The sequence below is a fragment of the Haliotis rufescens genome, unplaced genomic scaffold, assembly GCF_023055435.1.
Source record: "Haliotis rufescens isolate VD_foot unplaced genomic scaffold, xgHalRufe1.0.p SCAF_11, whole genome shotgun sequence".
Lineage (NCBI taxonomy): Eukaryota > Metazoa > Mollusca > Gastropoda > Lepetellida > Haliotidae > Haliotis > Haliotis rufescens.
Genome location: NW_025963791.1, coordinates 16,272,210 through 16,286,311, shown reverse-complemented (window position 1 = coordinate 16,286,311; position 14,102 = coordinate 16,272,210). Strand labels below are relative to the sequence as shown.

General features: G+C 41.4%; 1 protein-coding gene across 7 annotated transcripts in view; it reads right to left on the bottom strand.

Annotated features, from left to right (window-relative positions):
• Positions 1-14,102, bottom strand: part of LOC124150850 (protein FAM13A-like) — a 100,544-nt gene that overhangs the window by 70,341 nt on the left and 16,101 nt on the right. The window contains exon 1 of one of the 7 annotated variants that reach the window (XM_046522962.2): positions 13,686-13,974. The exons of the other annotated variants lie outside the window; for them this stretch is intronic. The gene's annotated coding sequence lies outside the window, so the exon portion shown is untranslated. Of the gene's footprint in view, positions 1-13,685; positions 13,975-14,102 lie in introns of those variants that run through there. 7 annotated transcript variants of the gene reach the window in all.

Below are 14,102 nucleotides of genomic sequence, written 5' to 3'. Positions count from 1 at the left end.
ATGACCTACAAGGTAGAGAAAACCCTTTACTACAAGACCTACAAGGTAGGGGGAACCCTATTGGTACACTACCTACAAGGTAGAGAAAACCCTTCACTACATGACCTACAAGGTAGAGAAAACCCTTCACTACAAGACCTTCAAGGTAGAGAAAACCCTTCACTACAAGACCTACAAGGTAGGGGAAACCCTTCACTACAAGACCTACAAGGTAGGGGGAACCCTATTGGTGCACTACCTACAAGGTAGAGAAAACCCTTCACTACATGACCTACAAGGTAGAGAAAACCCTTCACTACACGACCTACAAGGTAGGGGAAACCCTTTACTTCAAGACCTACAAGGTAGGGTAAACCCTTCACTACAAGACCTACAAGGTAGAGAAAACCCTTCACTACAAGACCTACAAGGTAGAGAAAACCCTTCACTACAAGACCTACAAGGTAGGGGAAACCCTTTACTACAAGACCTACAAGGTAGGGGAAACCCTTTACTACAAGACCTACAAGGTAGAGAAAACCCTTCACTACAAGACCTACAAGGTAGAGAAAACCCTTCACTACAAGACCTACAAGGTAGGGTAAACCCTTCACTACAAGACCTACAAGGTAGGGTAAACCCTTCACTACAAGACCTACAAGGTAGGGTAAACCCTTCACTACAAGACCTACAAGGTAGGGTAAACCCCTTACTACATGACCTACAAGGTAGAGAAAACCCTTCACTTATACGACCTTCAAAACAAGGGAAACTCTCCAGTACAGGACATACAAGGCAAGAGACACCAGGAGACTGAACAGCACATGGCCTACAAGTTAAAGGAAACCTAATTCCTCTTCCCAAAGAACAGCAGCTGAGAGTATTTCATCGTATACTCCAAAGCGTATTTCAAAAATCTGTTCTCCTTTATTACTACACAAAACACTGGAACATAAGTACTTAGTCTACATTCATCAATCATGCAAGGTTGAGCAAGAAACTATTTTGTGTCATTATAAAGGAAAAACAATTATCTCAAGTAAGCACTGGATCACTGCCTTCATCCTATAAGCCTACCTGAAGAGAGAAGAGCTTCTCATACAACACTGAACAATGTCAGCCATGCATTTACAGAAACATTCCGCCTCAAAGCAGACCCATTACTGTGATATCTCAGTAATGTGTAAAGAATATTACAACTAACCTAAAAAACAAGACATCTTGCTATCAGTGGGGGCAAAGGCTCGTTAATTAAGAAGGCACTTCTTGTATTTGCCTCCTTGTTCAGACAACATTAAAATCAACACTGTCCTCCCACTCTATGTTAGAGAGGAGGCTCAAGACTTTTTAGGCTGAAGAAATCAATACAGCAAACAGCAAATCCTTTGTGTAAATTTTCTTAATGGGATTAAAAAGCCTTTCAGTTGTTAGCAATGCTTTTTTTTTAGACAAGATCACTTTCTAAAAAAAAAAGAGTTGATAGAAAGAATAAATATCCCAAATTGATCTGTGGCGACAACAATTTTGATGGTGCCGAGTTCTATGTTCTCTCGGCGCAATAAGAAACGCTCTGTGATGAAATGTATAAGAGAGGAACAAAAAGCAGAGAGACAGTTAGGTGTTATGCTAAGCAGGCTTAAAAATATGTTGAACTGGCAAAGAAGGGCTTCATTTAATTGACATTTTAGCGGCGAACCCATTTCTTAGGCAAAATGAGCAAATGCTCTAACCAATAGACTAGCCAAACGGTGCCCAAAAGCTTAGCAGATAATTCCCCAATTTCCCAAATGTATCTGGTGTTTATATTAGCAATTGTGAGCTGTGACGTCTCGTGACGTTCTCATGACGTCAGCTGAAGTATGTTAAAGACAAGTACTTACATCAGCTGCTTCTGATTAAGTTAACTTGGTTGAGAACATCAGAAACTCCTTCTGTTAATCAAGTTAAAAGTTCTTGCAATTAGTGCTTCCTACCCCACTAATCCAGTACCTCCCTCACAACCTGGAATATCACACATCAGCTGACCTGCCGCCACCAATCTGCTTTTGTCCTTACAGAAGCTCACACCACCTTGCTCTTCATAGCTAAATGTTCAGTACCCCTCCAGATAGACATATGACAAAGACATATGATAAAGTGTGAGTGGATTTTACAGTCATGTTGTTACACTGTAACATTGGTCACTAGTCCAGGGCGTAAGTCAAGTGGATTTTACAGTCATGTTGTTTAACACTGTAACATTAGCCACTAGTCAGAAGTGTGAGTCTAGTGGATTTTACAGTCATGTTGTTTAACACTGTAACATTAGCCACTAGTCCGAAGTGTGAGTCTAGCGGATTTTACAGTCATGTTGTTACACTGTAACATTAGCCACTAGTCCGAAGTGTGAGTCTAGTGGATTTTACAGTCATGTTGTTTAACACTGTAACATTAGCCACTAGTCCGAAGTGTGAGTCTAGCGGATTTTACAGTCATGTTGTTACACTGTAACTTTAGCCACCTGTCCGAAGCGGAAGTCAAGTGGATTTTACAGTCATGTTGTTACACTGTAACATTGGTCACTAGTCCAGGGCGTAAGTCAAGTGGATTTTACAGTCATGTTGTTTAACACTGTAACATTAGCCACTAGTCCGAAGTGTGAGTCTAGTGGATTTTACAGTCATGTTGTTTAACACTGTAACATTAGCCACTAGACCGAAGTGTGAGTCTAGTGGATTTTACAGTCATGTTGTTTAACACTGTAACATTAGCCACTAGTCCGAAGTGTGAGTCTAGTGGATTTTACAGTCATGTTGTTACACTGTAACTTTAGCCACCTGTCCGAAGCGGAAGTCAAGTGGATTTTACAGTCATGTTGTTACACTGTAACTTTAGCCACTTGTCCGAAGCGTAAGTCAAGTGGATTTTACAGTCATGTTGTTAGGCGACATTTTTTTTATTTCTTGGTTTATTGATATCAAACTCATTTCAAAAATGATGTAGGCCAATTTAAAAAACAAACAACAAAAAACAAGCCACAGAGATTTTTTTTACTTGCATTTTGTCCTAAAAAATTAGGTAGGTATAAAAGATATATTCTGGAGTAACAAAATTAAAACAACTCAATTTTTCAAGAACATTTTATCATATCCCTGGCACTCAGCTTGTGCACAAAAGGCAATAAAACAATATTCATGGGCGGAAATGCATGAAAGACGCTGCTATTTTGGCAGCATGAATGCCGTTTAACTCTTTCAACACCTGAGCCAACCAGAAGATTACTGCTGTGACACCAAGTTCCCAGAGAATCGTGTGTGATAGATGAAGCCAACATTTATCAAGGAAATTATCTGCTTGTAAAACATCTTTGCTACTACATGTTTGGCCATACACTATTTGAAAGGTCTAATTAATATGATTGTTTATAAATATGAAAGTTATGTGTATTACATTATTTAAATCATTCATTAGCAACTTAATAAAGTTAGTTTTAAATAAAAAATAATGTAAGTAGGTTAATCAAATTATAAACTATTTTGACGTGACTTAGACGTTCTACCCTGCGGTGTCTGGTGACTTGATCGTGGCTTCTTGGCCGGTGTACGGGCCAAGTGTTAAACGAGTTAAACTGGTCACCACTGCGCTTTGCGTTGACAAGCTTTGATGGTATTAGAGAAGGATCCCAGCGAGAAATATCAGAGTGACTTCCCTTTGATTTACGCTCAACAAGGAAATGAAATCTTTTTTTGTTTGAACTTTTTGACGAAAAGATCGGCAGTAATTACAAAAAGAGTAATTTTCGTTTATATTTTCGTTTTAACATTTGGACTTTGAAAGAGCAGCGCATCCATAAACCAAGAAAGAAAAAAAATGTCGCCTTACACTGTAACATTAGTCACTAGTCCGAAGCCTGAGTCTAGTAATTTTCTGTTTGTCTAGTAAGCCTAGCTTATAAATTCCATATAATAACAGTGTAAATAATGATAAGAGCTAAAATCAGCTGGAAGACTCCAAGCAACAAGTACAATTTATACATAAAAAATAGCCTCAAAAGATCTTTCTTAAACCACAACTACATTTTGCTACCAGTCTGTCTGTTGTTTAACGCTGCCACGCTGGGTAATATTTCAGCTATATGGTAGCAGCCTGTAAATAATTGAGACTGGGCCAATCCAGTGATTGATATTGTGAGCAACAACTCACTCAATCAGGGCTGATGATAACATGCAATCAACCAAGTCAGCGAGCCTGACCACCTGATCTATCACAGCCCTCTAAGTTCGTTTTTTTACCAGAAAGCCTAGTGGCTCCTAACATGAATATTTTAGGAGCCAAATGTAAGTTTTAGGGGCCAACCTTTATATTCCAATGAGCGAGACTGACTCTGTTAGAGTTTGAGATAGGACATATGTTTGCAGGGGTTTCATTGTAAGAAGTTTAGAGTTGGGCATTCAATTGTACATTTAATAATAATGTCAATATTTCCCTTTTGTACATTAATAATCATTTAAGTTGGTGGAAATGCAATTTTCAACAGGATACAAAATACCCAGAACATTTAACATGCAACATTACATGAGTCAACATTATTCATATCCGAAATAATTATTGTCGCCAGTTAAGTGTATTTTTTTAGGAAACCAAGTGGCAAACAATAGATACATTTCGGGCTGCATTAAATTGCCTCTTACAACAAGCACAGATTGATGGCGACCAATTCTAGCCCAGAATACCCACGGGGTGCCTGTGAATGGGGTTGACAGGAAATTGGCTGACCATCAGGGGAAACTGTTGTTTTGTATCGAAAGACAGCTTGCATGTATGACAACACCAACCATTATTTCAGATCTATGTGCCATGATACAAAACTGGATCAGTGATCCTATTCCTGAACACAACCATTAATATTGTCAGTGTGAATGAGTGAATGATGTTCTGTGCTGCAATCAGCATGATCAGGAATATTCTAGCATTTTATCATGTTGGTTTTGTTTGTTTGTTGTTAAAGCCGCACTCAGGAATATTCCAGCTATGTCTGTAAATAGTCAAGTATAGTCTGGACCAGACAATCCAATGATTGACATCATGAGCATCGATCTACACAGTTGTGATACAATGACATACATCAACCAAGTAAGCGAGTCTGACCACCCAATCCTGTTAGTCACCTCTTTTGACAAGCAAAGTCGCCTTTACAACAAGCATTATCAGAGTTGCTGAAGACCAATTGTAACCCAGCTCTTCACAGGTCTCATGTTTGTAGGTACCCCAATACAGTACTTGAAAATAGATAAAATAAATCGTACTGGCAATCCTGTACTGTGAAAGGTAACCACATCTCAGGATGGCTACACAAGCAATGACTGACTGTCTGAGAGTGAGTTGGTTTAACGCCGCTTTTAACAGTATTCCAGTTATATCACGGCATGTCAGCTTGATGTGGGAGGAAAGCCCAAAGTGATGCAGGTCTCAGACGTTTACCACTTCGGCGAAACCCACGAGCACGGGTATGGTGCTGACAAACCTAGAAACATAATCGGGGCGAACCGGGATTCGAACCCACAATCATAGGTTTCTTGCGTGTTCAAGGGATGCAACTCTGCACAGCAAATCGCGACGCCTTAGACGACTGGGCCACCCATGCCCCCTGACTGTCTGAGAGGAGTCAAGCCTTTTAACTAAAAGTTCACATCAAGACTGAGGCTCAGGTTTAAAAAATATATCTAGTTTGTGACTTAACATGCTAAGAGGGAACACTGTTAGATCTGACAGTTGCAATCATGACACTGCCGACTGAGACAGCGTTTCCTCTACAAGTTAAGGCAGCAGTAGTTTGCTGTAAGCAATAATCAATTTGTGTTGACAACAATGTTACACTGTGGAACCAAACCTGCCTTGATGTATGAATGGTGTTAACACTTTCTTCAGTAATATTTTAGCTACATCATCGTAACATATTGGTGATCAGGTGACACTTTAACAAGTGGTTAATAGTACGAGCACCAAAACTCCAAACGGTTGAAGCATTGTGAGTAGCCAAGGCTTTAGATCACATCACTTTCAGTTACATTATCTTTTTCAAGTGAGTGAATCAATGTTGGTTGATGTTACAATAGATAGATTGTAAAATGAAAATCAAAATTAGGCAAACAGTACATGTCCTAATGCAAATTGTCTCCAGGAAAATCACAGAATAACTCACAAACTTCCCTGGTGGCTACCCCTCCAAGTACTCTTCATAAACAGCAGTCATTATCATCATGACATCCGCCGTAGATGGATTGAAAAGCCTGGGTTCAGAATCCCTTGGAGTGTCATGTGAAGCGAAACCAATAATTTCAAAATATGAACCATGGTTCTTCAGAAGGGCTCCTTCACAACATTTGAGCAATCTAAGTTCTTGAAACGTTGGATGACTTTTAAGAGTTGTTGAACTTTAAAAGGCATGCATCCATTTATTGTCCAACTGTGGTGAAGTCAACAGCAGAGATTGGTCATAAGTAGCCTTGAGCATGTAGGTAGGATATAAGTTATAGTTTAGAAAGTAATCTTGAGATGTTCCTGACTCCCAACGTACCTGAAGAGGGCATTAATCAGAAATAAGACACATGCTCTCACACGACAGGTCTGACCTTGTAGCTACTTGTGGTTTATTTCCATATGATCGAGGAGATCAGAGCCTCCGTGGTGCAGTCATACAGCAACACACTACAACACTCTCTGGTGGGTGACCGGAGCCTCCACAGCAGTGCATGGTGCAGTCATACCGCAACACACTACGACACTCTCTGGTGGGTGGAGGAGACCGTAGCCTCCACAGCAGTGCATGGTGCAGTCATACCGCAACACACTACGACACTCTCTGGTGGGTGGAGGATACCGTAGCCTCCACAGCAGTGCATAGTGCAGTCATACCGCAACACACTACGACACTGTCTGGTGTTGGAGGAGACCGGGGCCTCCACAGCAGTGCATGGTGCAGTCATGCAGAGACACACTACAACACTGTCTGGTGGGTGGAGGAGACCGGAGCCTCCACAGTAGTGCATGGTGCAGTCATAGAGAGACACACTACGACATTCTCTGGTGGGTGGAAATGACCGGAGCCTCCACAGCAGTGCATGGTGCAGTCATACAGAGACACACTACGACACTGTCTGGTGGGTGGAAATGACCGGAGCCTCCACAGCAGTGCATGGTGCAGTCATACAGCAACACACTACGACACTGTCTGGTGTTGGAGGAGACCGGAGCCTCCACAGCAGTGCATGGTGCAGTCATACAGCAACACACTACAACACTCTCTGGTTGGTGGAGGAGACCGGAGCCTCCACAGCAGTGCACTGCACAGTCATACAGAGACACACTACAACACTGTCTGGTGGGTGGAAATGACCGGAGCCTCCACAGCAGTGCATGGTGCAGTCATACAGCAACACACTACAACACTGGTTGGTGGAAATGACCGGAGCCTCCACAGAAGTGCATGGTGCAGTCATACAGCAACACACTACAACACTGTCTGGTGGGTGGAGGAGACCGGAGCCTCCACAGAAGTGCATGGTGCAGTCATACAGCAACACACTACAACACTGTCTGGTGGGTGGAGGAGACCGGAGCCTCCACAGAAGTGCATAGTGCAGTCATACAGCAACACACTACAACACTGTCTGGTGGGTGGAGGAGACCGGAGCCTCCACAGCAGTGCATGGTGCAGTCATACTGAGACACACTACAACATTCTCTGGTGGGTGGAGGAGACCAGAGCCTCCACAGAAGTGCATGGTGCAGTCATACAGCAACACTAAACAATACTGTCTGGTGGGTGGAGGAGACCGGAGCCTCCACAGCAGTGCATGGTGCAGTCATACAGCAACACACTACAACACTCTCTGGTGGGTGGAGGAGACCAGAGCCTCCACAGAAGTGCATGGTTCAGTCATACAGCAACACACTACAACACTCTCTGGTGGGTGGAAGAGACCGGAGCCTCCACAGCAGTGCATGGTGCAGTCATACAGCAACACACTACAACACTCTCTGGTGGGTGACCGGAGCCTCCACAGCAGTGCATGGTGCAGTCATACCGCAACACACTACGACACTCTCTGGTGGGTGGAGGAGACCGTAGCCTCCACAGCAGTGCATGGTGCAGTCATACCGCAACACACTACGACACTCTCTGGTGGGTGGAGGATACCGTAGCCTCCACAGCAGTGCATGGTGCAGTCATACTGCAACACACTACGACACTGTCTGGTGTTGGAGGAGACCGGAGCCTCCACAGCAGTGCATGGTGCAGTCATGCAGAGACACACTACAACACTGTCTGGTGGGTGGAGGAGACCGGAGCCTCCACAGTAGTGCATGGTGCAGTCATACAGAGATACACTACAACACTGTCTGGTGGGTGGAAATGACGGGAGCCTCCACAGCAGTGCATGGTGCAGTCATACAGAGATACACTACAACACTGTCTGGTGGGTGGAAATGACGGGAGCCTCCACAGCAGTGCATGGTGCAGTCATACCGCAACACACTACAACACTGTCTGGTGGGTGGAGGAGACCGGAGCCTCCACAGCAGTGCACTGCACAGTCATACAGAGACACACTACAACACTGTCTGGTGTTGGAGGAGACCGGAGCCTCCACAGCAGTGCATGGTGCAGTCATACAGCAACACACTACAACACTGTCTGGTGGGTGGAGGAGACCGGAGCCTCCACAGCAGTGCATGGTGCAGTCATACACCATAACACTGCTCATGCCAATGGTACTTACATGGGATTCTAAGATCTTAAACATGATGATCCAAATCCATTACTACAAGACTACCCAAATGGACAATGCTGGGGTAGCCAAGTGGTTTAAGCATTCGCTCGTCACGCCAAAGACCCGGGTTCAATTCCCCACATGGGTACAATGTGTAAAGCCCATTTCTGGTGTCCCCCGCCATCATGATTGCTGGAATATTACTAAAAGAGGCGTAAAACTATACTCACTCACTCACCTTTCTAGTCAAGAAGACCAAGTGGTCTGTAAATATAACTTCATTCAGACATAATCCTCCTGAGAACAATACAGAGGTACACAAAAAACACAATTTATCCTAAGACACAACATATCGTTTGACAAAAAATAACATGCTTTATTATGACTTTCACTCCTATGAATCTTCTCCCAAATCAACATGAACAATGATATGTTTCCTTCAGAACATGGACGAGGAGGAGGATCTCACTGCTTTCATAATTAGCTTTTGATGAAAGTGGTGAAAGATGACAATACCTGTCTGATCAGTGAACATGAACTTGACAGTGGCTTGACAATAAACAAGGATCATCATCAACATAATACTACACAGTACAGATGTAGCAAGCAGTGTTTGAAGTAATCCTAAAACCCAACAAGACAGTCGGTCAGGTGACCTACAAGTGTTGCCTGCCCATCTTCAAAGTTACCTGCCCGTATTCAGGCATTAAGAATATTGAAATATCGCGAGACAAATTATATTGCGAATTGATTCAGTTGAAATATTGCAAACAGTAACTTGACATGACATGACTTTTCAAAACATTTCTGACACAAGATGAAATAATACTCCCATCTCTGATGTTCAGTAGGAGTGAGTGAGTTGGGTTTAACCCCGCTTTGAACAGTATTCCAGTTATATCACCGCGTGTCACCTTAATGTGGGAGGAAAGCCCAAAGTTATGCAGGTCTCATACCCATACAACCCTGAAATAAAATAATAAGACCACAGTTTTTAAGGTATTAAGAGCTGAACTGGTAGGTATCTTACAAAAAGTGCATGGTTTGAGAGAGGTTTTTGTGAAGATTTCACCTGCCATTCCATCACTGACACTTGTCCTGCCAAAGTAAACATGCCTTAAAGTATGCCTTATTACTGGAATAATATGCTGCAAGTGAGAGCTTTTCAACACTATTTCACACAATGTTGGTTGGTTGGTTTGTTGTTTAATGCCACATTTAGCATTATTCCAGCTATATGATGGCGGTCTGTAAATAATCGAGTCGGGACCAGACAATCCAGTGATTGACATCATGAGCATTAATCCACGCAATTGGGATACAGTGACAAGCATCAACCAAGTCAGCGAGCCTGACCACGTGATCCCGTTAGTCGCCTCGTATGACCTGGCTGTCGTTGTACAAATAACCTTGGCCCTAAGACTGTCGTAAGTCTATGTTAATGCTTTGGAATTACGATTACCTTAGCGCTAATATCGCTTTGTACAACGATGCCCTGTTCTTCCCGGGATCTTCATGGGTTTTCACATAATGTAGTTATAAGGTTATGAGGCTATCATAGTGTTATCATTTTTGACATTTGTTAATGTTAAATATATATGAATATACATATGTTACTATATTAAACATGTTAGAAGATCTGCCATTTAGGCTACTTACAAGCAATCAAACAAGAATATCTAACACAATTGGCTGTGTTAAACTGACATTTTCTAAAAATGCTGGGTGTCGCACACTCATTTTCCTTTCACTCTGAATTATAAACCACTTGCTAATCGTTATCATTTTTTTTCCAATATGTAACCATTCATGCATTGGCTTAGACAAACATCTATTCTCAAAAATGAAAATATTTTAACGGAAAAAAACAGTTGTTAAATTATTTTAATAAATCATAAATAAAAAGGAGCCCAGAGACTTTATTCATTTTTGGAGATTTGCCAGCTGTAATAGACTTGCATGGGCTCTATTGGATACCTGACCAAATCAGACTCTGACAAATTCGGATTTCGGTGAAAAACAGACTTTTACTCCGGTCCTCTTAGTTCCTTAATATATTATCATTACTGAAACTTACCTACAACTTTCTAATTTACACTTCACACTTTGGACTAAAACTATGTTCCCAACATCCAATTTACTATAGAAAAGAAGCTGTCTAAATCGGACTGGACCAGAGGTTCTCTCTCTTTGAAGTAAGCTCAGTTATTGTCAGCTAAAACAACAATGATAATCCCGCATGTAATCCTCCACGCGGGAGGCATCAATTATCACCGTCCTCTCTTGTTAATGAGAAACTCCGCCAATTTAGATTAACTCGGTGTCATGAGTGTGTCTATAAATAACAATAAACTCAAATCTCCACCGTCATTGCCACGGAGAATGATCCCTCGATGGTGAACCACATACTTCACCTCAAAAATAGGACTGAGGACACAATTTTGAAAAACAATCTTCAGAAACATAAGCAGTCCATTCTCAATTACTTTTTCAAGTAAAGAATGTTTTATTGTGTATTTAATGCCAGTCAGCAATTCAAGTACAACATACAATATATTGCTAATAAAGATGAACGAATGTTTCTTTTTTGTCTTCAGTTCAACTTTTTATACCCTGCGTAATCCAGACCTCGCCATAAACAGGACTTTTTGACCAGTCCCAACCAAGTGAGAATTGGACAGATTCCACTGTATTTGTTTCAGGGTCTGTATGACAAATGAGCACTGGCCTGTCCTTCATCCACAGTAAAAGTCAGGAATCCTACAACTAAATGATCATCTTCCCAGTTTCCACCCTTGCTGAACTAGGCTGAATTCCTGGGCTCCATCGTAGTGCCACCAGTGGTTATTACGGGTTATGTCCCTTCTTAGCCTCTCCTATTGACCAATCCGATTCCATCATTTGCATTTGTTTCAAACAAAATGGCAGCGCCCAATCAAGACGATCTGATCGATCATCAAGATCTACATTGTGATAAAAATGGGTCTTACATCACGAAGTACATCAAATCACATGAGCACCTGGATTAAAAACATGAAAAGGTTTGGAAAATATCTGTTGACAACAAGTTGGTGGTGCACATGCTTTGCAAATCCTGCAATTGACCGAAATCTGCATGACAGTATACGAACCGGATTTCAATTTTGTTGCACGATTGTAATTGGAATATGCATAGACTCATTAGTCCAGCCAAAATGTAACTCCATAATACCAGCCTAGTTCCACAAGGGTGGAAACTGGACTTTTATAGTCAGTTAACTCCCTTACCTCTGGAAGATGCTAAATGCTGAACAAGTAGGTACTTTGTGATACTGTGTAACCTGTGTATTGGCGGCCTTGTTTTAAGTCAGATTGGAATTCTGTGTGCACTTTAATACATGTAACTACAGACTAAATAGCTGGGATACATACAAAGTTTCAGCTGTGTAGTGTCAGAGAGATGTCGAAAATGCAGTAACTCTAGAAAACTAGGGGGAAAGAAAGGTCAAAGGTTGTAGCTTGATCAAAAGTCAAAATATCCCAAGATATATATACCAAAATCACATACGAAATAATAGCTGCACAAGAACATTTCATTATGATACATGCAGAAATGATTGAGTAATGGGCAGAAATTAGATTTTAAATTCAATATGGCCACAAGACAACCATGTTTAAAGTAAGGATTTCTTTGGACTCTTTTAGAGACACAACAGCTGTGATCATTCATACAAACATTCATCTCCATAGAACTTATAGTTTCAGAGATGTAAAAAATGTAAACGTTAACGATGGCCTGACAAAAGAAAATACACCACGCTATGAGCTCACTTAGCTTTCAGTCAGGTGAGTTAGAAAGCATAATGCCAATGTTGTGTTCAGAAAATAAACATCGTTGACACTTAAAGTGTCCGCATACAGCATGTCCAGTATGAGTGGATCAATTTCACATTTTCACAGTCAGCATAATATTGTAAATAATACTTTCAGTGCATCATCACAGTCATCTATGGGATGAGAAGATTTTAAAAGTGCATCAGTGGTAATTTAGGCAGTGAATAATCTGGGCGCTGTAAAATTCTGCATTTTAATCACCAACACCACCATCCCATTCCAATTGAGGCTACAGAGGCTTAATATGTCAAAAACATCAATGGATGTCCTACCTAATGCAAATGTAATGAGAACAGGATGACACCACATTTTTAATTGTCATTGTCTTGTCACAAGATATATTACATCACACTCATTAATTTTCAAACTGAATATGAAAGTACTCTCACTGACCATAAACACCAGCTGTGCATCGTACATTTCTCCCTGAACATTAAAATAGCACAGGCATGTCTGGAAAACAGCGACATGGAATAAGTTGCCAAGCTTGCTAGACATCAATTAAACAATCTCATCCATGCAGGGATGTGCAGCCATCTGGCCTTCTTCAAAAACAACATCCTTTGGAGAAAAAGGTGGTTTTCTTCTACCATCCATTGAGTCATGCCCTTGTGACCAGTTGAACAACTTTACAAGCATAAGGAGCACACGTGAGAGTGGCATTCTCTCCTCCCACGCTAAATTAAACACTACCTACACTTTCAGACTCCAACTCTTAACTTCCAGAATGGCTAACACTACAGTTACACCCTGGTAACAAGGAAGATTTTGCCAAATTTCAGGCAAGGAAAGAATTTTTGATATTAACCTTCTAATCAGACACTGAACTCACAATTAAATTGCTCTTTTTATTAAATGTATTTTCAGTGAAAATAAAACTTCTTCATCACAAATGATATATTTTTATAATTCATGTTTGCATCTTGAAAAACTTCAAACAGATTTTATCTGATAACCATTTAACAATCTCTGTCTCGACAAGATAATTTTATAAAATTATTTCAATCAAAATAACAAGATGACTTGAACCAATAATTCCACACACGACCCCCATGGGACAAACGTAATGTAAAAGCTTACCTTGAAATGCTGCCTCAGTGTACAGCATGTACAGGACTACAAACAAACAGCATCAGTAACAACACTACCAACCTCCGTGTGGCGGGGAGGCTACCTCCTGATGGCAGGTATTTACACCACTGAGGGATCTCAATACTCCTGCATTGTTCCAAGAGTTTCAAATGTCCATCTGGCACGGGGAAGTGTTTAGAAAGTCCGTGGGAGTCTCCCTAGAGCAGGAATATGTGTAGTGCAAGTAGTCTCCCCGTGAGGCGATGTTCGTATCTTCCAGGGAGGATTGTCCCAGGTAATGGCCAGAGTACTGCGCCACCACAGTGAGTGCTGCATATGTCTACACAGTGCCCATTATCATAATGCAACAGTTCCTGATATTTCCCAGATTTTTCAAAGTTGCTTAGAGAATATTCTCTACACAAC